This window comes from Anomaloglossus baeobatrachus, unplaced genomic scaffold (assembly GCF_048569485.1).
Source record: "Anomaloglossus baeobatrachus isolate aAnoBae1 unplaced genomic scaffold, aAnoBae1.hap1 Scaffold_332, whole genome shotgun sequence".
Classification (NCBI taxonomy): Eukaryota; Metazoa; Chordata; class Amphibia; order Anura; family Aromobatidae; genus Anomaloglossus; species Anomaloglossus baeobatrachus.
In genome coordinates this window covers 278,360-302,582 of record NW_027442700.1, presented here as the reverse complement: position 1 = coordinate 302,582, position 24,223 = coordinate 278,360, and the positions used below count along the sequence as shown (strand labels likewise).

At 48.8% G+C, this 24,223-nt stretch overlaps 1 pseudogene; it reads left to right on the top strand.

The window, feature by feature from the left end:
- Positions 1-888: 888 nt before the first annotated feature.
- LOC142270735 (U2 spliceosomal RNA) lies at positions 889-1,095 on the top strand (annotated as a pseudogene).
- The last annotated feature ends 23,128 nt before the right edge of the window (positions 1,096-24,223 follow it).

Below are 24,223 nucleotides of genomic sequence, written 5' to 3'. Positions count from 1 at the left end.
GGAGGTGAAGCAAGGGGAGCCTGCAACTAAAGAGTTGAGAGCGTTATCACATGGTGACTGAGCCTGATTGTAACGGGAGCATAGAGGTGCCGATCCTGTCTTACCTGCGTTGGTGTAGAAGTGGGTGTCCTGTGGTGGAGTCAGCTATGTGCAGTGGTGGCCGTGGGTTCTTTTATGTGCGACCGTAGTAATAACTGCGCCCACTTCCTGTATGGGAGTGGAATGCAGTGAGGGTAATGGAACGCACGCCTGCGCATTTGTGTTTAACGTCGCGCATGTGCAGAACGGAGAAAAGGCTGCGCTCACTTCCTAATGAAAGGGAGTGAGACGCATCTGGGAAGGGAAGGGAAAAGATTAGGGTTTGGGGATGATGAAAGGGCTTTCTACGGGCAAGGATGGCAAAGGGTGGCAGTGACGGAAAGTCAGGCAGCCTGTCCTGTCCTGTCCTGTCCGTCCGTCTTTTTGTATCATGAATTGGAAAGACTGCAAGGGGGAGGGGAGGTGCTTGTGTCCAAAAGGAGGAGTTATTCAGATTCATTGCAGTGGGCGGCGGCTGCAAAAAGCACCATTCTTCTTGTTTTTGCTCTGCAAAACAGCCTTTTCAAGGGTTGGCTTGGGTGACAAAATGTCTTCTGTAGGCGTGGGTTTGTCTCCCTCTCCCTAAGATGTGTCCGGTATAGGCCAGGGTGCCACTCAAGGCCGTAACCAATTCGGGTTATAGCTTCTCGGCCTTTTGGCTAAGATCAAGTGTAGTTTCGGAGGACGCTACCTTGGTCGGTACTGGAAGGTGCCTGGGATTGCACGTCTGCCGGCCTTGAGGAAGTGCGTGCGCCTTCTGGTGACACATAGCCCTCTTGTGCCTGGACGGTTCCCAGGCAACGGGAGGCGATCACCTTTGTTATTTTGAAGTCCTACTGATAAACAGAAAAAAAAAAAAATTAAATCTGTTCTTATCAGTTTAATATCTGATACGTCCCCTCTCTGGGGACCATATATTAAATGGATTTTTAGAACAAGGAGATGGAAAAAATCTTGCTCTGTCCACTCCACGCATTGACCTGGTATTGCAGTACCTCCAGGACCGGTGCACCCCTTCTTAACCCAGTTTCCAAAAGCAGAACTCAATTCACCTGATTCAAATGAGCCCCATTAGTGAATTGAAAGAAAGCAAAAACTTTATATGCACCTCAATTTGGCCAATTCACTTTTCACACTTTCACCCTTTTTTTTATCTTTCACACCTTTTACTTGCTTTATTGATGCAAAAAGCTGTGCCAAATAGCAAACTCATCTCCACTCAACTTGACCAACTCTGCTATGTCCCGTGCAGTATCTTATTCTCAGTCTTATCTAGATCATTTGCAATTGAATAGAATAGATCCCTTTTGGCTGCTTATGACTGTGTAAAATATGTAGTTTTACTGGGCTGGGATGAGAGAATCCATTGAAGCATGGTGTAGGGATTGTGGTTCCTGTGTGCTAAGAAGAGAGGCTGGCACCAGCCAGAAAGCCCCATTGCAGCCAATAATCACTTAATAACTTTTTCAACTTGTCATCATATGGGAGGCCTTCCATTCCTTGTAGTAGTCTAGTTGCCCACCTTTGAACTGACTCTAACTTCTGAATGTCCTTTTTAAAATGTGGAGCCCAAAACTGGTTCCCATATTCCAGATGTAGCCTTACAAGTGATTTATAGAGGTGTAACAATACGTTGGGATCACGGGATCTAATCTCCCTTTATATACACCCTAAAATCTTGTCCCAAGCAGCATTCCATCAGCCTCTGGAAGGTTCCTGGCGCATTGCACAGCTCGAAGGGCATGCTTTTGAACTCGCAGAGACCCATAGGGGTGGCGAAGGCGGTCTTCTCCCGGTCTGCCTCAGCAACGGACACTTGCCAATAGTGACTAGTGAGATCAAGGGTAGAAAAATAATTTGCAGTTCTCAATGCAGCTAGCGATTCCTCAATACGGGGAGTGGTGCCGTCCTTCTTTTTTAACAGGATCAACAGAGCTGCCCAAAGGCTACAACTGTCACGGATAACCCCAGCCGCCTTCATGTTGCTCAACATGTCCTTGGTACACTGGCAATGTGAAGGTGGTATTGGCTTATAGCTCTCTTTGATGGGTGGGTGTGCACCTGTGGGGATGTGGTGTTGGACCCCTTTTATTCCCCCAAAATCTAGCGGGCTTCCCACCGGTAACCCGCTCCCCAGCTTGGATGGATGCTGAGGGAGCCCCTTTTGCCCGCAGGCTCTGGCCCTGGGAACTGTAGCCTTGGCGGTGACTGTGCTTCCCTCTACGGTGTGAGCTGTTGCCTTCAATCGGGTCTTGACTGCTGGGAAACCCTGGAGGTTCCTGTCGCTAACGGATTTGACCGGTTTTACGGCGACTCCTAGCCTGGTCGGGGTCCGTAGGCCCTGCCGGATGGTGCTGGCTTCTCTTCACTCCCCGATCTGGTACCGGCGGGCCACCGCCCATCCCCGGTCCGTACGGTTCACTCCAATCAGCCTCTCCTGCAGAAGGTCACCACCGTCTGCCAACCTTGCTGAGTGCCCGGGCCACACACCCGGACACGGTCAGTCTCCTCTCCTCTTCACTTCTCTAACTCCAAAACTGATCTCTAATCTGACTCCTTTTCCCGCCTCCAGGACTGTGAACTCCTCGGTGGGTGGGATCAACCGCCTGGCCCACCCCCTGGTGTGGACATCAGCCCCTGGAGGAAGGCAACTAGGATTTGTGTTTAGCTTCGGTGTGCCTAGCCGGAGTGTAGAGTGTGTTGGTGTAGTACCTGTGACGACCTGGCTTGTCCAGGGCGCCACATTCCCCTATAGTAAAATGCAGACCGTCCGCGGGCTGCCCGTCCATCACCGGTTTTATTTTCACAACTGAAAAAGAATAAAACGGTAAAACATGTAAAAGCATCATAAACATTTTACAACGGTACAGCTTCCGCTCTTCTCCCACCCAAACAACCTGGCCCTGATGCTGCCCCTAAGAAGCGGGCAGCACCCCTTGACCCCAGTCCAGCACCAAGTTGCCCGAGCGGGTTCTGTGTCTTTCAGGGGGCCCACGTCCAAGGGGACCCCTGAACCCCCGGAGGATCGCCACCGGTTACGGTAGTGGCGGGCCTAGGCCATCCCTTTCCTCCAGGCCCATCCTCCCAAATCAGCCTCTCCGGAGGCGGTAACGGTGTCAAGCCAACAAACATTTTTATTTACATTGCACTAAGTTTGTGGTTGCCCTGCAAGTTCTCGGGCTTGTCCGTAAGCAGTTCCTTACGCAATGGTTGCACAGTCCCTACGGGGACAACAGTTGCCGGCAACGGCCGGTTTAATCACGGTTCAATCAGGTAAACTTCTTTGGTTGATCATCTTTACTTATCATTTAAAACTTTCAAACTGGTACACTCAACACATAAAGCCCCCCCCTTTTAAAGAGTAGTTTCCCTGTACCTAAGTGGGGGTCTACCTAGGTTGGGGCGAGTGGACCTTCGGGGTCCGGTGTCAGTGGTGACAGGCAGTGGGGCAGAGGGAACAGTCAGTTCCTCCTCCCTGCTATCATGTGGGGCAGGCGGAGGCGTAGGGGAGCTGGGTACAGGTACATCCCTGGGCACTGGCTCGCGGTTAACCGTTTCCATCATTTCTTCATCCACGGGTTGTGGGAACAGTATCACTGGAAGGATCACCGCACCGTTCTGTGTAGGCCAGTCTGCTGGAAAATCACCCATCATGGTGTGGATTACCTCTTTTTCCTTCTCCACTGGACTGGGAACTGGAGCCTCATCCGCTACTCTCAATGCTGGTGGGCACTTCTTCAGGTGGTCTCGGGAAACCGTGGCCAAAGTCCCCCCCTGGTCACGGCTGATCTGGTAGGCCTTCCCATTCTCCCATCCTGTGGGCTGGACTACATACGGGGTTTTTTCCCATTGATCATCCAGCTTGTGGGCCCTTCTTTTCTGCTTCAGCACTACATCCCCAGGTTGGAAGGAACCGGCAGGCGCCTTCTTGTTGAAGCACTGCTCCTGTTGTCCCCGACTCCGGCACAAGTTCTTTTCAACATACTCCTGGACCTGTCGGTACTGTGTCCTCCGCCGAGTGTCCCATTCAGCTGTCGACAGGAGTGCTTCTGAAGCTTCCAAGCCCATTTCCAGATCCACTGGTAGCTGGCCGGGACGAGCTCTCATCAGGTATGCTGGAGTGCATTTCGTAGAGCTGGAAGGGATGTTGTTGTACATATCGACCAGGTCAGGTAGCTTCTCCAGCCACAGGTTCCGCTCTTCCAGTGGTAACGTCTTGAGGAGGCCCAGGACCAAGTGGTTCATCTTTTCACAAATGCCATTGGTTTGGGCGTGGTAAGGCGTGGTCCGGATTTTCTTGCAGCCGTACAACTGGCAGAATTCCTGGAATACCTCTGCTTCAAAGGCCGGACCCTGGTCGGTAAGCACCCTCTCCGGGTACCAATGCGGTCAACAGAAATAAGCCTGGAAAGCCTTAGCAGCGGTGCGGCCGGTTAAGTCCTTAACTGGGACAACCACCAGGAACCTCGAGTAGTGGTCTACGATGGTCAGAGCGTAGGTGTACCCACTTCGGCTGGGGGTGAGCTTTACATGGTCAAGGGCAACCAGCTCCAGCGGTTGGTGTGTAATGATCGGGTGTAGGGGTGCCTTCTGGCTGGCCTCGTCCTTCCTTCTCAATGCGCAAGGGCCACATTCTCGGCACCAGGCCTCCACAGATTCCCGCATTCCACTCCAATAGAACCGCTCTCTTAACAACATCTCTAGCTTCTTCCACCCGAAGTGCACTGCACCATCATGGTATGCTTGCAGGACGGTGGGCACGTTAGCCTGGGGAATCACCAGCTGGCGGATCTTCTCGTGAGTCTTTGGATTAATCAGCTCGCGATACAACTTCCCCTGGTGTAGGTATAGCCGGGTCCGTTCTTGCCACAGACGTTGGGCTTCGGCAGGGGCAGCAGGGTCTATCCCAGCAGAACCCTGTTCCACTAGAGTCTTGACCAGGCGGACAGCAGGTGCCTGGTCCTGAGCTTCCTGCCAGTCCTGTCGGGGCAGCGGATCCAGGTTCACCCGTTGTTGGTAGACGTGCACCTTCTCAGTGAATGGCCGGTGAAATGCAGGCAACTCGATCTCTTCGAGGTCATCATCCTCTGGCCCCTCTTCCGACAGGTGGGGCATCCGGGAGAGTGCATTGGCATTGACGTTGGTACGGCCGGCCCGGTACTTGATGGTGAAATCGTAGTTGGCTAACCTGGTCACCCACCGCTGCTCCAACGCGCCCAGCTTGGCCGTATCTAGATGGGTCAGCAGGTTATTGTCTGTGTACGCGGTGAACTTGGCTGCTGCCAGGTAATGGCGGAACCGCTCGGTGATAGCCCACACCAGTGCCAAGAGCTCAAGCTTGAAGGAGATGTAGTTCTCAGGGTTCCTCTCAGTCGGTCGGAGTTTTCGGCTAGCATAAGCTATTACCTTTTCCCTTCTGTCTTGGACCTGGGATAGAACAGCCCCCAAGCCCACATTGCTGGCGTCGGTGTAGAGGATGAATGGGCGGCTGTAGTCAGGGTACGCTAGGATTTCCTCTCCGGTCAGGGCTGTTCTCAGCTGGCGGAAGGATTCCTCATGCTTTTCTTCCCACACCAATGGGGCTACTAGGGATCTACCACCCTTGGTCTGTCCTACGAGGAGGTCTTGCATGGGGGCAGCCATCTTTGTGTACCCCTTAATGAAGCGACGGTAATATCCCACCAGGCCCAGAAACTGCCTCACTTCCCTCACTGTGGTCGGTCTCGGCCAGTCTTGGATGGCGGTGATCTTCTCGGGGTTGGGGGCGACACCTTCCGCACCAACCACATGTCCTAGGTACTGCACTCTGGGTTTCAGCAGATGACACTTTGAGGGCTTCAACTTCATCCCATACTTGGCAAGGGACGCGAACACCTCGGCTAGGTGCTCCAGGTGGGCTTCATACGTCTGTGAGTACACAATCACATCATCCAAGTACAGCAAAACGGTCCCATAGGCAGTCTTCTCTCGGTCTTCCGGTGCCACGGCCACCTGCCAGTACCCGCTGGTGAGGTCAAGGGTGGAGAAGTAGTTAGCGGTTCTCAGCGAGGCCAGGGACTCTTTGATGCGGGGCAGAGGGTAAGCATCCTTATGCGTTATCTGGTTAATCTTCCGGTAATCCACACACATCCGCATGGTGCCATCCTTCTTCTTAACCAGCACCAACGGAGCGGCCCAGGGACTACAGCTGTCCCTAATAACCCCTGCCTCCTTCATGTTCCTCAACATGTCTTTGGCGCATTGGTAGTGCGCAGGGGGAATAGGCCTGTATCTCTCTTTAATAGGGGAGTGTGTACCGGTAGGGATGTGGTGTTGAACCCCTTTAATCTGCCCAAAATCTAGAGGGTGCTTGCTAAAAACCCGCTCATACTCCTGTACCACCCGGTATACCCCTTCCTTGTGGTGTATGGGGATATCATCAGTGCCGACATGTAGCTCTCGATACCACTCGCCTAACTCCCCCAGGGATGAGTGGGAACCGGCAGCAGGCGGTGTGACCGGGGGAACGGCTTCATGGATCGTGTGGGGATCTAGAGTGAGCAATTTGGCAAGGGTAGCGTACCGGGTGGTGCATGAATGCACACATATTGGTTTTATAATCTTATTGTATTACTTTATATTCTTATTTCACTTGTGCATATCTCCACCATAATCCTGGCTAAGAAATATAGCTTTTTTTGGGGTACACAGGTAGTAAGGTCTTCTTTCTATTTCTTTAGGGGTGATATAGCCTGGTGGAACTCTAGACCTCTAACATTATATATGCACCCTTTTTCTTTATGGTTCTTGGACACCTTATAACATTCTTCCATACATATATATCTTTCTCATAAATTATAAATAATTAGGCATTTTTATATATTTTATTTACATTTTCATAAATAACTTTTTACAAAGCATGGGGGACATTCTCACATACATATAATTTTCATGTACGCATTCTGAAAATTTACGCATAAACCGTACACACTCCTTTTTGTAACAATTTCTATAACTCATTCGCTGAACTCTCATCCCGGATATTCATTCTTACACCGAATTTCCTGTTATAACACAACATTCATGATTTTTATTCAATTTATTTTTATTTTTTAGGTTTATTAGTAGTGATGAGCGAGTACTAAAAAGCTCGGGTGCTCGAAGCTCGGGCCGAGCCTCCCAAGATACTCGTGTACTCGGCCCGAGCACCGAGCCCAATGTTATCCTATGGGAGACCCGAGTATTTTTGTGAAATGACCACCGGCAGCATGTAGAAACCCTAAAAATGGCACAAAAGTCTCCGAAGAGTGCTCAAATGACATGGCAACAGCATGGGGAAGACCCCTTGAAGCATTTATCACTCAAAAGTCACAGCTGTGAATAATTTTGTCCGCGTTTTACGCCATTTTTACGGACTCACCAGAAAACCTTCCAAAATGACACCAAAATGATTTTTCATAGCGGAAATGTTAAGGGCACATACCCAATAGTGAGATAGAGCTAATGTATGTTACTTTTTGAGATCAATACATGAAAGATTTTACGTAAAACATTGTGTGGCACTCCGATGTCCCTGAGAAGAGACGTACATAAACGCCTCTGAGTCTAATGTGCCCATTTTGAGGAACTGAGTCTTTGTAGTATTTTCCTTTGCCAGGGCAGTCCAAAATTGTGAGGTTCACCAATGCCCCTGCATACAGACGTGCATGATGGCCTGTAAACCTGAAGTGCCCATTGTAAGGAAGTGGGTCTATTGTAGTATAGCCCTTAGGCAGGGCAGCCAAAAATTGGGAGGCTCCACGTTGTCCCTGGATAGAGACGTGCATGAGGGCCTCAAAACATTAAGTGTCCAGTGTCAGGAAGTGGGTGTATTATAGTATAGCCCTTAGGCAGGGCAGCCAAAAATTGGGAGGCTCCACGTTGTCCCTGGATAGAGACGTGCATGAGGGCCTGTAAACCTGAAGTGCCCATTGGAAGGAAGTGGGTCTTTTGTAGTATAGCCCTTTGGCAGGGCAGCCAAAAATTGGGAGGCTCCACGTTGTCCCTGGATAGAGACGTGCATGAGGGCCTGTAAACCTGAAGTGCCCATTGGAAGGAAGTGGGTCTTTTGTAGTATAGCCCTTTGGCAGGGCAGCCAATAATTGGGAGGCTCCACGTTGTCCCTGGATAGAGACATGCATGAGGGCCTCAAAACATTAAGTGTCCATTGTCAGGAAGTGGGTGTATTATAGTATAGCCCTTAGGCAGGGCAGCCAAAAATTGGGAGGCTCCACGTTGTCCCTGGATAGAGACGTGCATGAGGGCCTGTAAACCTGAAGTGCCCATTGGAAGGAAGTGGGTCTTTTGTAGTATAGCCCTTTGGCAGGGCAGCCAAAAATTGGGAGGCTCCACGTTGTCCCTGGATAGAGACGTGCATGAGGGCCTCAAAACATTAAGTGTCCATTGTCAGGAAGTGGGTGTATTATAGTATAGCCCTTTGGCAGGGCAGCCAAAAATTGGGAGGCTCCACGTTGTCCCTGGATAGAGACGTGCATGAGGGCCTCAAAACATTAAGTGTCCATTGTCAGGAAGTGGGTGTATTATAGTATAGCCCTTAGGCAGGGCAGCCAAAAATTGGGAGGCTCCACGTTGTCCCTGGATAGAGACGTGCATGAGGGCCTGTAAACCTGAAGTGCCCATTGGAAGGAAGTGGGTCTTTTGTAGTATAGCCCTTTGGCAGGGCAGCCAAAAATTGGGAGGCTCCACGTTGTCCCTGGATAGAGACGTGCATGAGGGCCTCAAAACATTAAGTGTCCATTGTCAGGAAGTGGGTGTATTATAGTATAGCCCTTTGGCAGGGCAGCCAAAAATTGGGAGGCTCCACGTTGTCCCTGGATAGAGACGTGCATGAGGGCCTCAAAACATTAAGTGTCCATTGTCAGGAAGTGGGTGTATTATAGTATAGCCCTTAGGCAGGGCAGCCAAAAATTGGGAGGCTCCACGTTGTCCCTGGATAGAGACGTGCATGAGGGCCTCAAAACATTAAGTGTCCATTGTCAGGAAGTGGGTCTTTTGTAGTATAGCCCTTTGGCAGGGCAGCCAAAAATTGGGAGGCTCCACGTCGTCCCTGGATAGAGACGTGCATGAGGGCCTCAAAACATTAAGTGTCCATTGTCAGGAAGTGGGTGTATTATAGTATAGCCCTTAGGCAGGGCAGCCAAAAATTGGGAGGCTCCACGTTGTCCCTGGATAGAGACGTGCATGAGGGCCTCAAAACATTAAGTGTCCATTGTCAGGAAGTGGGTCTTTTGTAGTATAGCCCTTTGGCAGGGCAGCCAAAAATTGGGAGGCTCCACGTTGTCCCTGGATAGAGACGTGCATGAGGGCCTCAAAACATTAAGTGTCCATTGTCAGGAAGTGGGTGTATTATAGTATAGCCCTTTGGCAGGGCAGCCAATAATTGGGAGGCTCCACGTTGTCCCTGCATAGAGACGTGCATGAGGGCCTCAAAACATTGTTCCCATTGCAAAGGAGCGGGTCTCCTGTCGTTGTAATGTCCATTCTGCAAAGAATGGGCGAAAAAATTTACCACTGGGGGTATACCTGAAACAAAGGCCTAACTCTTGTAACGGTCATCATGGTGGCGCATGAGGAGAAGGAGGAGCAGTCCAGCGATTATCCAAAGTCCAGAAGTGTGTACCCATGGGTGACTGGAGGTACATGGCAAATTCCCGTTACAAACTTTAAATTCCGCTCTCATTTGCTGGTGGTGTGGTGAAGTCTGGCCCAATCCAACCCTTGTTCATCTTGATCAGAGTCAGCCTGTCAGCATTTTCAGTTGACAGGCGGGTGCGTTTATCTGTAATGATTCCACCTGCGGCACTAAAAACACGCTCTGACAAAACGCTAGCGGCAGGGCAGGCCAGGACTTCCAAGGCGTAGAGAGCCAATTCATGCCACGTGTCCACCTTGGATACCCAATAATTGTAAGGCACAGAGGAATGTCGGAGTACAGTTGTTCGATCTGCAAGGTACTCCTTGAGCATCCGGGCAAACGTAGGATTTCTTGTGGCACTACCCCGCACCTCAGGGGCTGTGGTACGTGAGGGGCTGAGAAAACTGTCCCACATCTTAAAGACTGTTCCCCTACCTCTGGCGGATTGGACTTGTGCCTCTCTCGGCTGTACGCCTTGGTTGTCCACTGATTCCTGACCTATGCCGCTAGCGTTTTGTGAGGGGAATGCTTTGCCTACTTCCGTGACTATGGCCTTCCGGAACTGCTGCATTTTGGTTGACCTCTCCGCCTCGGGAATAAGAGACATAAAGTTCTCCTTGTAGCGTGGGTCTAACAGTGTTACCAACCAGTAATGATTGTCGGCCAAGATGTTCTTAACGCGAGGGTCACGAGACAGGCAGCTTACCATAAAGTCAGCCATGTGCGCCAGACTCTTAACAGCCAGGACTTCAGTAGCCTGACCAACACGTTGACTGAACATGCTGTCCTCCTCCTTTTCCTCCTCCTCATCTACCCTGTCCTCTGGCCAGCCACGCTGAACCGAGGATATGACTGGTGTGCATGTCATATCCTCAATTTGGCCGGAGATTTGCTCCATGTCTTCATCCTCCTCCTCGTCATAGTCCTCCACTGCACGTTGTGATGAGACGAGGCTGGGCTGTGTGTTATCACCCACACCCACTACTGTTTCTTGCTGCAACTCATCGCGCTCCGCCTGCAATGCATCATGTTTGGTTTTGAGCAGAGACCGTTTTAGAAGGCAGAGTAGCGGTATGGTGACGCTAATAATGGCGTCATCACCACTCACCATCTTAGTGGAGTCCTCAAAGTTTTGGAGGATGGTACATAGGTCGGACATCCATCTCCACTCCTCAGGTGTTATGTGTGGAGTTTGACCCATTTCCCGACGGCTTAGGTGATGCAGGTACTCAACAACTGCCCTCTTCTGCTCACATATCCTGACCAACATGTGCAGAGTTGAATTCCAACGCGTGGGGACATCACACACCAGTCTGTGAGCCGGAAGATGCAAACTGCGCTGAAAGCCGGCAAGGCCGGCTGAAGCAGTAGGTGACTTTCGAAAATGTGCAGACAGGCGGCGAACTTTTACCAGCAGATTAGACAGCTCTGGGTATGACTTTAGAAACCGCTGAACCACGAGGTTGAGCACATGGGCCACGCATGGAACATGTGTCAGCTGGCCTCGCCTCAAAGCCGCCACCAGGTTCCGGCCATTGTCACACACGACCTTTCCTGGCTTTAGGTTCAGAGGTGTGAGCCAGTGATCTGCCTGCTGTTTCAGAGCTGTCCACAGCTCTTCTGCATTGTGGGGTTTGTCACCTATGCAGATTAGCTTCAGCACAGCCTGTTGCCGCTTCGCCGAGGCAGTGCTGCAGTGCTTCCAGCTTGGGACTGGTGTGGAGGGTACAGTGGATGAGGATGCGCAGGAGGAGGAGGAGGCTGAAGAGCATGACATTCCGGAGCTGTAGAGTGTGGGTGAAACACTGACTGAGGTAGGGCCTGCAAACCTTGGTGTGGGAAGGACGTGTTCCGTCCCTCGCTCAGACTGGGTCCCAGCTTCCACAATATTAACCCAGTGTGCCGTCAACGAGATGTAGCGGCCTTGCCCACAAGCACTTGTCCACGTGTCTGTGGTTAGGTGGACTTTGGGTGAAACAGCGTTGTTCAGGGCACGTGTGATGTTTTGTGACACGTGGTTATGCAACGCGGGGACGGCACACCGGGAGAAATAGTGGCGGCTGGGGACCGAGTAACGTGGGACAGCTGCCGCCATCAGGTCGCGGAATGCTTCTGTCTCCACCAGCCTAAAAGGCAACATTTCCAGCGCAAGCAGTCGCGAAATGTTAGCATTTAGAACTGTGGCATGTGGGGTGTTGGCAGTGTATTTGCGCCTGCGTTCAAAGGTTTGCTGAATGGATAACTGAACGCTGCGCTGGGACAAGGACGTGCTTGATGATGGTGTTATTTCTGAGTAGGCAACTGCAGGTGCAGGACCGGAGGAGGCTTGTTCGCAGGCAGCATGGACAGGGGATTGGCTCGCATGCACAACCAGCGAAGACGTAGCAGTGACATTAGCAAGCACTGCTCCTCGACTCTGTTGTACTTCCCACAAAGTCGGGTGCTTGGCTGACATGTGCCTGATCATGCTGGTGGTGGTCAGGCTGCTAGTTTTGGTACCCCTGCTGATGCTGGCACGGCAGGTGTTGCAAATGGCCTTTTTAGAATCATCTGGATCCAACTTAAAAAACTGCCAGACTCGGGAAGACCTAACATTTGTACAGGCACCTTGTGTCGTGTTGTTGTTCCGGGGAACGGTTGCCTGACTTCTGCCTGGAGCCACCACCCTGCTTCTTACTGCCTGTTGGGATGCTACGCCTCCCTCCCCCTGTGCACTGCTGTCCTCGCTCTGCATATCCTCCTGCCAGGTTGGGTCAGTTACTGGATCATCCACCACGTCGTCTTCCTCTTCCGCACCCTGCTCCTCCTCCTGACTTCCTGACAATTGTGTCTCATCATCGTCCACCCCTTGTTGAGACACGTTGCCAACTTCGTGAGAACGTGGCTGCTCAAATATTTGGCCATCTGTACATACGATCTCCTCATGACCCACTTCAACATGAGCTGGCGAGAGGCCAGAATGTGCGAATGGAAACGTGAACAGCTCTTCCGAGTGTCCAAGTGTGGGATCATTAATGTCCGAGGACGTGTACTCAGCCTTGTGGTAGGAAGGAGGATCAGGTTCTGAAATGTGCGGTGCAGTATCACGGCTACTGACACTTGACCGTGTGGAAGACAGAGTGTTTGTGGTGGTGCCAATCTGACTGGAAGCATTATCCGCTATCCAACTAACAACCTGTTGACACTGGTCTTGGTTCAAGAGCGGTGTACTGCTGCGGTCCCCAAGAATTTGGGACAGGACGTGCGAGCAACTAGATGTGGCCCTTTGTTGTGGCAAAATTAGAGCTTGCCCACGACCTCGGCCTCTGCCTGCACCACCATCACGTCCCCTTCCTTGTTCCTTGCCAACGCCCTTGCGCATTTTGCAATGCTGTGCTGACGTGTATTCACTAGACTTGGGCGTTATATCAAAGTTTGTGCAAATTGTGCACCTGTACGCTGCCACCGACAGGCACACACGTGCGGTTTTTAAATGCAAGCACGGACGCACTAAGAACCTAACAGGTTTTAGGAGCAAAAATTAATGATGAGAACTCTGACACTATCAGCCACTGCTGACTGACGTGTATTATACACTACACTTGTGCGTTATATAATAGTTTGGTAAAAACGCACACAAGTGCACCTGTACGCTGCCACCGACAGGCACACACGTGCGGTTTTTAAATGCAAGCACGGACGCACTAAGAACCTAACAGGTTTTAGGAGCAAAAATTAATGACGAGAACTCTGACACTATCAGCCACTGCTGACTGACGTGTATTATACACTACACTTGTGCGTTATATAATAGTTTGGTAAAAACGCACACAAGTGCACCTGTACGCTGCCACCGACAGGCACACACGTGCGGTTTTTAAATGCAAGCACGGACGCACTAAGAACCTAACACAGGTTTTAGGAGCAAAAATTAATGACGAGAACTCTGACACTATCAGCCACTGCTGACTGACGTGTATTATACACTACACTTGTGCGTTATATAATAGTTTGGTAAAAACGCACACAAGTGCACCTGTACGCTGCCACCGACAGGCACACACGTGCGGTTTTTAAATGCAAGCACGGACGCACTAAGAACCTAACACAGGTTTTAGGAGCAAAAATTAATGACGAGAACTCTGACACTATCAGCCACTGCTGACTGACGTGTATTATACACTACACTTGTGCGTTATATAATAGTTTGGTAAAAACGCACACAAGTGCACCTGTACGCTGCCACCGACAGGCACACACGTGCGGTTTTTAAATGCAAGCACGGACGCACTAAGAACCTAACAGGTTTTAGGAGCGACAATTGCTGAGAAGTCTGACACTATCAGGACTGTTTTAGACTGTGTACACCAGCCCCAGATATGATGAAGGCTGGTATACGGTCACCACTAGGAATGGCTATATACCCTGCCTGCCTGCCTGCCTGCCTGCCTGTATACTGCTACAATAGTCCTGACAAGGACTCTTTTGGTCACTAGCCTGTATTCCAACCTGGCTATACCCTGCCTGTATACAGCAACAATAGTCCTGAGAAGGACTCTGCTACTGTACTCCGACCTGGCTATACCCTGCCTGCCTGTATACAACTAGAATAGTCCTGAGAAGGACTTTTGGTCACACTGTTTGCAGCCCTGCTACGGAAATAGCTATAAAGGGCCGCAAACCTTTCCCTGAAGCAGCGACCCTCTCCCTGCACTGACTGTCTGGATAGCTGTGAGCAGAGCACAGCGCGCCCGCCGGTATAAAGGCTCGGTCACGCTGTGCAGGCCGGCCAATCACTGCAATTCCACAACTAACAGGGCTGTGGCATTGCAGTGGTCTGCCAGCCAATCCCTGCATGAGGGCTGGCTCTCAAAAGAGTGCCAGCATGCAGGGATGAAGACCACGAGTACAGCACGAGTATCGCGAGATTACTCGGTCCCCGTCGAGTAGACCGAGTACAGTGATACTCGTGCGAGTACCGAGTAGTAACAAGCATGCTCGCTCATCACTATTTATTAGTAAAATGGCTTACACTCCCCTTTTTTCCACTTTTTTCTTCACTACTTTTATAAAGAAATTTTTCCTTTCTTTATTCTTAATGCAATTTTATATAGCAACACCACCATTTTTTGCCACGAACATAATTTTTCTTGTCCGTCATCCCGTTCACCCTTACAGGGTTGTGGACAGATGCACTTGTCACTACACTTCTAAGACTCAATACAGGGTCTGGAGCTCAATGCTCCCTTTTTGTTTTTTTTTTCTTCTTTTTTTTCTTTTTTTCATTTTGTCCTTCTTCTTCTTCTTTTTCTGATTTTTGTCTCAAAAAGCTGATGAAATTTGAAACACTATACCCCAGTGATTTTATAAATGTTTCTCAATATATCACTTGAGAACTTTTATGGCCGGTATTGTAACAGTTGACCATCCCGGCAGTATTTGAAATACAGCAGTCAGTCCTCTGACGTAGCTCCATATGTGTATATATAGAGGTTCTTCCTCCTTTGATTGCATACTGTTCTTTTTTTGCCCTGATGAAGGAGACAGTGATCTCTGAAACACATTGACCGGAAAAAAGAATAAAGAGATGAAATAATTAACATCAGTTTCCTTTGGTGACAGCGCGGCACTCACCCGATTTTCCTCCTATACGTTATTGCTCTTCTACTAGGGGCTGCGGCTGTCGCCATTTGTAACGTGCATTTAGGGGTTGTGACTGGCACAACCTTAATAGGTGAGTGCAACTACTATTAATTATTTGTTACCTTACCAGGTAAGACCCTAATTTGTGCGTCTGCTCCAGAGTTATTTCCCTGATTATTAATATCTGACAGGCAGTGATTGATCCTGCATTCTCACCTTCCTCTCTGTTGCACATTCTTATTGTTCCTATATGCTCTCTATTTCCATCAGACTTTTTTTGTCCTTCGGTGGGGCTCTAACATATGTGCACCATTTATTATTTATTTTTATGGATTCCTTTCTTTTTTCATGCTAGCGTTCATTATGCAGTAGTCATTCATGATATATCTTATATTTGTGAATCCATTAGGGCTCTATATGTCTGGTGCATCACATTGGGTCTTTTCAGTGCACAATAGGCACCTTTTTCTGTTATGCTCTGCTGCCACCTTATGGACATCCTATCAGTGATGCCAGAAAAAAATGGACATGTCTCCGTGCAGCAATCACGGACACGCGGGTACGCCGCACGGAGACACGTGCAGTGAAAAATCACTGATGTGTGAGCAGACCCATTCATTATAATGGATCTGCGTATCTCAGTGATTATGTTATGTTTAAAAAAAAGCACAAACGTACCAGAATCACTGACGTGTGAAACAGGCCTTATAGTGTTTTGATTTATGTATGTATTATACAACTTCTGTGGATCTTGTATGAGTGCCTTTTTTTCATTTTATTGGATTGTTTTAAAATATTGAAATAAAGTCACGCTTCCTATGCATCCTTTTGTATTCTGATTGGCTACTATAATACAGTTTTTAGGCACTGAGATCGATACCAGAGGCATGGTCTTCCGCTTACCAGAGGATAAGCTCAAAAGGCTAAGGGACATAATAGAAGGGTTTAGTGCTGTTAATAAGGTGGCATTAAGATAAATGAAATATATCTTCTCGGTCTTCTCGTTTTCTTGCTGAGTTGTGCCAATGGACAGAGTTTTTTCTAGACATTTGCTATTGGAAACTCAGGGAACCAAAGCTCCTGGATAGAGTTGAGCGCGGTTCGTGGTTCGTGGTTCTCCAGTTCTAGGCTCGAGTGATTTTGGGGCATGTTCTAGATCGAACTAGAACTCGAGCTTTTTGCAAAAGCTCGATAGTTCTAGAAACGTTCGAGAACGGTTCTAGCAGCCAAAAAACAGCTAAATCATAGCTTGGTTTCTGCTGTAATAGTGTAAGTCACTCTGTGAATCAAACTATTATCACATTTCAGTGTATAGTGTGCTTGAACAGCGCCTTCAGATCACTGCTGTTTCTATAATGGCGATCGCCATTTTTTTTTTTTTTTTTCTTGTCTTCCTTCCCTAAGTGCGCGCGTCTTGTGGGGCGGGGCAGCATGTCAGCCAATCACAGACACACACACAGCTAAGTTGACTTTGAGCCAGAGAAGCAACGGCATGTGTGATAGGATCTGCATGTCACATGTCCCTGCATTATAAAACCGGACATTTTCTTCACGGACGCCATTATCTGCCTTCTGCGTCTTTGGTGTCAGACATCACTGTCGCAGCTCCGTCCTCCTGAGTCCTATAGCCGATACAGCTGTATGCGCTGCATACACAGCGTTAGACAGCATAGGGAGAGCACTTTATAGCAGTCCTTTTAAGGGCTCAAACCGGCAGGGTCAGAGAGCCATAGGTGACAGGTCCTGCAAACAGCAACAGCATCTGTGTAGCCAAGGTCAGGGATTTCCTCCCTGCATTTCACCATTAGGAGGGAATAGAAAGGCAGGCTTCCATTCCTCTACCCAGAGCACCACAATCCTGCCACTGTACCCTCCTGTCCTCTGCACACTCCAACTCATTATAACTAAGCCATTATACTAGCAAACACTCAGTGTACCTAGTGGCATCCTATCTGTGGCTATTGGACTTTGCTATAGTCCCACTAGTGCAAAGACATTTGCAGAGCACGTCTGCCTGCATTGCACACTCCAACTTTTTTAAACTAAGCAATTTTACTAGCAAACACTCAGTGTACCTAGTGGCATCCTATACGTGGCTATTGGACTTTGCTATAGTCCCACTAGTGCCAAGACATTTGCAGAGCGCATCTGCCTGCGTTGCACACTCCAACTAATTATAAGTAAGCCATTATACTAGCAAACACTCAGTGTACCTAGTGGCATCCTATACGTGGCTATTGGACCTTCCTATAGTCCCACTAGTGCCAAGACATTTGCAGAGCGCATCTGCCTGCGTTGCACACTCCAACTAATTATAAGTAAGCCATTATACTAGCAAACACTCAGTGTACCTAGTGGCATCCTATACGTGGCTATTGGACTTTGCTATAGTCCCACTAGTGCCAAGACATTTGCAGAGCGCATCTGCCTGCGTTGCACACTCCAACTAATTATAAGTAAGCCATTATACTAGCAAACACTCAGTGTACCTAGTGGCATCCTATACGTGGCTATTGGACCTTGCTATAGTCCCACTAGTGCCAAGACATTTGCAGAGCGCATCTGCCTGCGTTGCACACTCCAACTAATTATAAGTAAGCCATTATACTAGCAAACACTCAGTGTACCTAGTGGCATCCTATCTGTGGCTATTGGACTTTGCTATAGTCCCACTAGTGCCAAGACATTTGCAGAGCGCATCTGCCTGCGTTGCACAAACCAACTAATTATAAGTAAGCCATTATACTAGCAAACACTCAGTGTACCTAGTGGCATCCTATACGTGGCTATTGGACTTTGCTATAGTCCCACTAGTGCCAAGACATTTGCAGAGCGCATCTGCCTGCGTTGCACACTCCAACTAATTTTAACTTAGCCATTATACTAGCAAACACTCAGTGTACCTAGTGGCATCCTATACGTGGCTATTGGACTTTGCTATAGTCCCACTAGTGCCAAGACATTTGCAGAGCGCATCTGCCTGCGTTGCACACTCCAACTAATTATAAGTAAGCCATTATACTAGCAAACACTCAGTGTACCTAGTGGCATCCTATACGTGGCTATTGGACTTTGCTATAGTCCCACTAGTGCCAAGACATTTGCAGAGCGCATCTGCCTGCGTTGCACACTCCAACTAATTTTAACTTAGCCATTATACTAGCAAACACTCAGTGTACCTAGTGGCATCCTATACGTGGCTATTGGACTTTGCTATAGTCCCACTAGTGCCAAGACATTTGCAGAGCGCATCTGCCTGCGTTGCACACTCCAACTCATTATAACTAAGTTGCATTGTCAGGGATATTTATTCTTTATTATTCTGCTGTTAATAAAGCTAGACCACCACTGCAATCTTCACCACCTCTCAATTTTTACTACCACATTTTCAGTCCACAATCTTGTCGCAATCAACATGAGTGGCAAAATGACAGATGCTGGTGGAAAGGGGAAGAGGCGTGGTGGAAAAGGCAAAAAAGGTTTTGTCTGTGGGGAAAGTGGCAAAGCTCCATTATCATCTGCTGAAGATAGACCATCTACCAGCAAAAGTAAGATGTCTACTACTTACCGTGGACAATCCGATGTGCTCCCTTTTTTACGGACACGAACAACAGGAAGAAAGGTAGATGATGGGCAAAAAAGGAAAATGCTTGAATGGATCTCAAGTGGTCCAACAAGTGCCCTCTCAGCCACTTCAAGTACCGCATCCAAAAAACACCAGTCCTCTGAGTTGTCATCCCAATCACACTTGATTTCTCCCAGCTCTGAAGTCTCCATCAGCCCTGCACAGTATGGTGGAACTGAGATGGCTGAGTCTGCAGAGCTGTTCAGTCACACTATAGCCTGGGAATCAGAGGTCTGCTCCCAAGCTACAGTGAGTACAGAACAGGAAATGGTCTGCAGTGATGCCCAGAACCTTTGTGACTCTGATTCAGGCCATGAGGACCAAGTTTCTGAGCATAATGTTGACCCTTTGTCACAAACTGTAACACCTGTGGTTATAGACAATGAGGAACATACTGATAAAGATGAGACGCAGATACCCGATTGGGATGACAACTTAAATATTCGGTCAGGGCAAGAAGAGGCTCGGTCTGAGGGGGAGGGGAGTGCAAACACAACAATTGATGATGAAGTTCTAGATCCCACATACTGTCAACCCCCAGTCAGGCACTCGAGGAGGTCAACAGAGGCGGTGGAGGAGGATGCAACCGACGACGAAGTTACCTTGCGCCTTCCTGGACAGAGTCGGAGCACTGGTAGCACGTCTACAACTGCATCCTCAGCCACCACTCTGCCTATGAGCATTATTCGGGGTGGATCAACAGGTCGCATGGCCTCTAAGCCTTGCCTAGCCTGGTCCTTTTTTGACATAGAAAAAGATCGCCCAAATCATGTGATATGTAAAATTTGTCATGATTCTCTTAGTAGAGGTCAAAACCTCAGCAGTTTGACAACTTCTTCCATGAATCGTCACATCAACAGTCCGGAACCGATGGAGCGAGAGGACGGGTCACCACAGGGATCAGAGATGGTACGGACTGACGGGATGGCAGATAGTCAGCGTTCGGGGTTCGGGAATCGGCAGGACCGGATGGCGAGGCAGGAGCGGCTCTAGAAGAGAGATAGGTAAGTATATCACAGAGACACAAGGAGACCTGACTCCTAGCTTAGGAAACACGAAGAACAGGCCCCGCCCACTTGTGCGTGATTCCTTCTGCGCAGTGAGAACGCTGGTGGCCTGACCAGACAGGCTTGGGGCGGAGGTGGAGGACCCAGATGAGGTGGAGGATGCAGAAGCTGTGGCGGAACTTGGACAGACAGAGGATTGACACACAAGTCGTGGGGACGGCAAGACTTGTGCAGCAGACCCTTCACCATCTATCACCATAGTTACCCAGTGCCCAGTCAGCGACATGTAACGTCCCTGTCCATGCTTACTGGTCCAAGTATCGGTGGTGAAATGCACCCGTTCACACACAGAGTTTCTCAAGGAAGCGGTGATGTTGTGTGCGACATGCTGGTGTAGCGCGGGCACACCTTTCTTAGAGAAGTAGTGGCGACTAGGCATCTGGTACTGGGGCACAGCGACAGACATAAGGTCTCTAAAATCCTGTGTGTCCACTAGGCGGAAAGGCAGCATTTCGGTAGCCAACAGCTTACAGAGGGATAGAGTCAACCTCTTAGCTTTGTCATGGGTCGGAGGAAGTGGCCTTTTATTTGACCACATCTGAGGGACAGAGATCTGGCTGCTGTGTGTAGACGGTGTTGAGTAGGGTGTCCCTGGAAAAATGCAGGTTTGTGAGGAAAGTGCAGGCGGAGACATGATGTTGCCTTCATCCAACGTTGGTGCTATCGATGTCTGAGAGAGCTGTACACACTCACTTGTTTCCCCTTCCAAACCAACTGACGACCTTACAAGCAAACTGCCTGTTGCGGTTACAGTGGTGGAAGTTTGGCGTGTAAAAACAGGTGTGACAGCTGTCCCCACAGTCCTAGAAGATGAAGAGCGCGCGGATGCACTGGAAGGGGCGGGCGGTGGATGGTTCGCTCTTGCAGCATTGCAGCACAGTGAGCTTCCCACCGGGACCTATGATATTTATTCATGTGACGATTCATGGAAGAAGTTGTCAAACTGCTGAGGTTTTGACCTCTACTAAGAGAATCATGACAAATTTTACATATCACATGATTTGGGCGATCTTTTTCTATGTCAAAAAAGGACCAGGCTAGGCAAGGCTTAGAGGCCATGCGACCTGTTGATCCACCCCGAATAATGCTCATAGGCAGAGTGGTGGCTGAGGATGCAGTTGTAGACGTGCTACCAGTGCTCCGACTCTGTCCAGGAAGGCGCAAGGTAACTTCGTCGTCGGTTGCATCCTCCTCCACCGCCTCTGTTGACCTCCTCGAGTGCCTGACTGGGGGTTGACAGTAGGTGGGATCTAGAACTTCATCATCAATTGTTGTGTTTTCACTCCCCTTCCCCTCAGACCGAGCCTCTTCTTGCCCTGACCGAATATTTAAGTTGTCATCCCAATCGGGTATCTGCGTCTCATCTTCATCAGTATGTTCCTCATTGTCTATAACCACAGGTGTTACAGTTTGTGACAAAGGGTCAACATTATGCTCAGAAACTTGGTCCTCACGGCCTGAATCAGAGTCACAAAGGTTCTGGGCATCACTGCAGACCATTTCCTGTTCTGTACTCACTGTAGCTTGGGAGCAGACCTCTGATTCCCAGGCTATAGTGTGACTGAACAGCTCTGCAGACTCAGCCATCTCAGTTCCACCATACTGTGCAGGGCTGATGGAGACTTCAGAGCTGGGAGAAATCAAGTGTGATTGGGATGACAACTCAGAGGACTGGTGTTTTTTGGATGCGGTACTTGAAGTGGCTGAGAGGGCACTTGTTGGACCACTTGAGATCCATTCAAGCATTTTCCTTTTTTGCCCATTATCTACCTTTCTTCCTGTTGTTCGTGTCCGTAAAAAAGGGAGCACATCGGATTGTCCACGGTAAGTAGTAGACATCTTACTTTTGCTGGTAGATGGTCTATCTTCAGCAGATGATAATGGAGCTTTGCCACTTTCCCCACAGACAAAACCTTTTTTGCCTTTTCCACCACGCCTCTTCCCCTTTCCACCAGCATCTGTCATTTTGCCACTCATGTTGATTGCGACAAGATTGTGGACTGAAAATGTGGTAGTAAAAATTGAGAGGTGGTGAAGATTGCAGTGGTGGTCTAGCTTTATTAACAGCAGAATAATAAAGAATAAATATCCCTGACAATGCAACTTAGTTATAATGAGTTGGAGTGTGCAACGCAGGCAGATGCGCTCTGCAAATGTCTTGGCACTAGTGGGACTATAGCAAAGTCCAATAGCCACGTATAGGATGCCACTAGGTACACTGAGTGTTTGCTAGTATAATGGCTAAGTTAAAATTAGTTGGAGTGTGCAACGCAGGCAGATGCGCTCTGCATATGTCTTGGCACTAGTGGGACTATAGCAAAGTCCAATAGCCACGTATAGGATGCCACTAGCTACACTGAGTGTTTGCTAGTATAATGGCTTACTTATAATTAGTTGGAGTGTGCAACGCAGGCAGATGCGCTCTGCAAATGTCTTGGCACTAGTGGGACTATAGCAAAGTCCAATAGCCACGTATAGGATGCCACTAGGTACACTGAGTGTTTGCTAGTATAATGGCTAAGTTAAAATTAGTTGGAGTGTGCAACGCAGGCAGATGCGCTCTGCAAATGTCTTGGCACTAGTGGGACTATAGCAAAGTCCAATAGCCACGTATAGGATGCCACTAGGTACACTGAGTGTTTGCTAGTATAATGGCTTACTTATAATTAGTTGGAGTGTGCAACGCAGGCAGATGCGCTCTGCAAATGTCTTGGCACTAGTGGGACTATAGCAAAGTCCAATAGCCACAGATAGGATGCCACTAGGTACACTGAGTGTTTGCTAGTATAATGGCTTACTTATAATTAGTTGGAGTGTGCAACGCAGGCAGATGCGCTCTGCAAATGTCTTGGCACTAGTGGGACTATAGCAAGGTCCAATAGCCACGTATAGGATGCCACTAGGTACACTGAGTGTTTGCTAGTATAATGGCTTACTTATAATTAGTTGGAGTGTGCAACGCAGGCAGATGCGCTCTGCAAATGTCTTGGCACTAGTGGGACTATAGCAAAGTCCAATAGCCACGTATAGGATGGCACTGGGTACACTGAGTGTTTGCTAGTATAATGGCTTACTTATAATTAGTTGGAGTGTGCAACGCAGGCAGATGCGCTCTGCAAATGTCTTGGCACTAGTGGGACTATAGCAAGGTCCAATAGCCACGTATAGGATGCCACTAGGTACACTGAGTGTTTGCCAGTATAATGGCTTACTTATAATTAGTTGGAGTGTGCAACGCAGGCAGATGCGCTCTGCAAATGTCTTGGCACTAGTGGGACTATAGCAAAGTCCAATAGCCACGTATAGGATGCCACTAGGTACACTGAGTGTTTGCTAGTATAATGGCTAAGTTAAAATTAGTTGGAGTGTGCAACGCAGGCAGATGCGCTCTGCAAATGTCTTGGCACTAGTGGGACTATAGCAAAGTCCAATAGCCACGTATAGGATGCCACTAGGTACACTGAGTGTTTGCTAGTAAAATTGCTTACTTATAATTAGTTGGAGTGTGCAACGCAGGCAGATGCGCTCTGCAAATGTCTTGGCACTAGTGGGACTATAGCAAGGTCCAATAGCCACGTATAGGATGCCACTAGGTACACTGAGTGTTTGCCAGTATAATGGCTTACTTATAATTAGTTGGAGTGTGCAACGCAGGCAGATGCGCTCTGCAAATGTCTTGGCACTAGTGGGACTATAGCAAGGTCCAATAGCCACGTATAGGATGCCACTAGGTACACTGAGTGTTTGCTAGTATAATGGCTTACTTATAATTAGTTGGAGTGTGCAACGCAGGCAGATGCGCTCTGCAAATGTCTTGGCACTAGTGGGACTATAGCAAGGTCCAATAGCCACGTATAGGATGCCACTAGGTACACTGAGTGTTTGCTAGTATAATGGCTTACTTATAATTAGTTGGAGTGTGCAACGCAGGCAGATGCGCTCTGCAAATGTCTTGGCACTAGTGGGACTATAGCAAAGTCCAATAGCCACAGATAGGATGCCACTAGGTACACTGAGTGTTTGCTAGTATAATGGCTTACTTATAATTAGTTGGAGTGTGCAACGCAGGCAGATGCGCTCTGCAAATGTCTTGGCACCAGTGGGACTATAGCAAAGTCCAATAGCCACGTATAGGATGCCACTAGGTACACTGAGTGT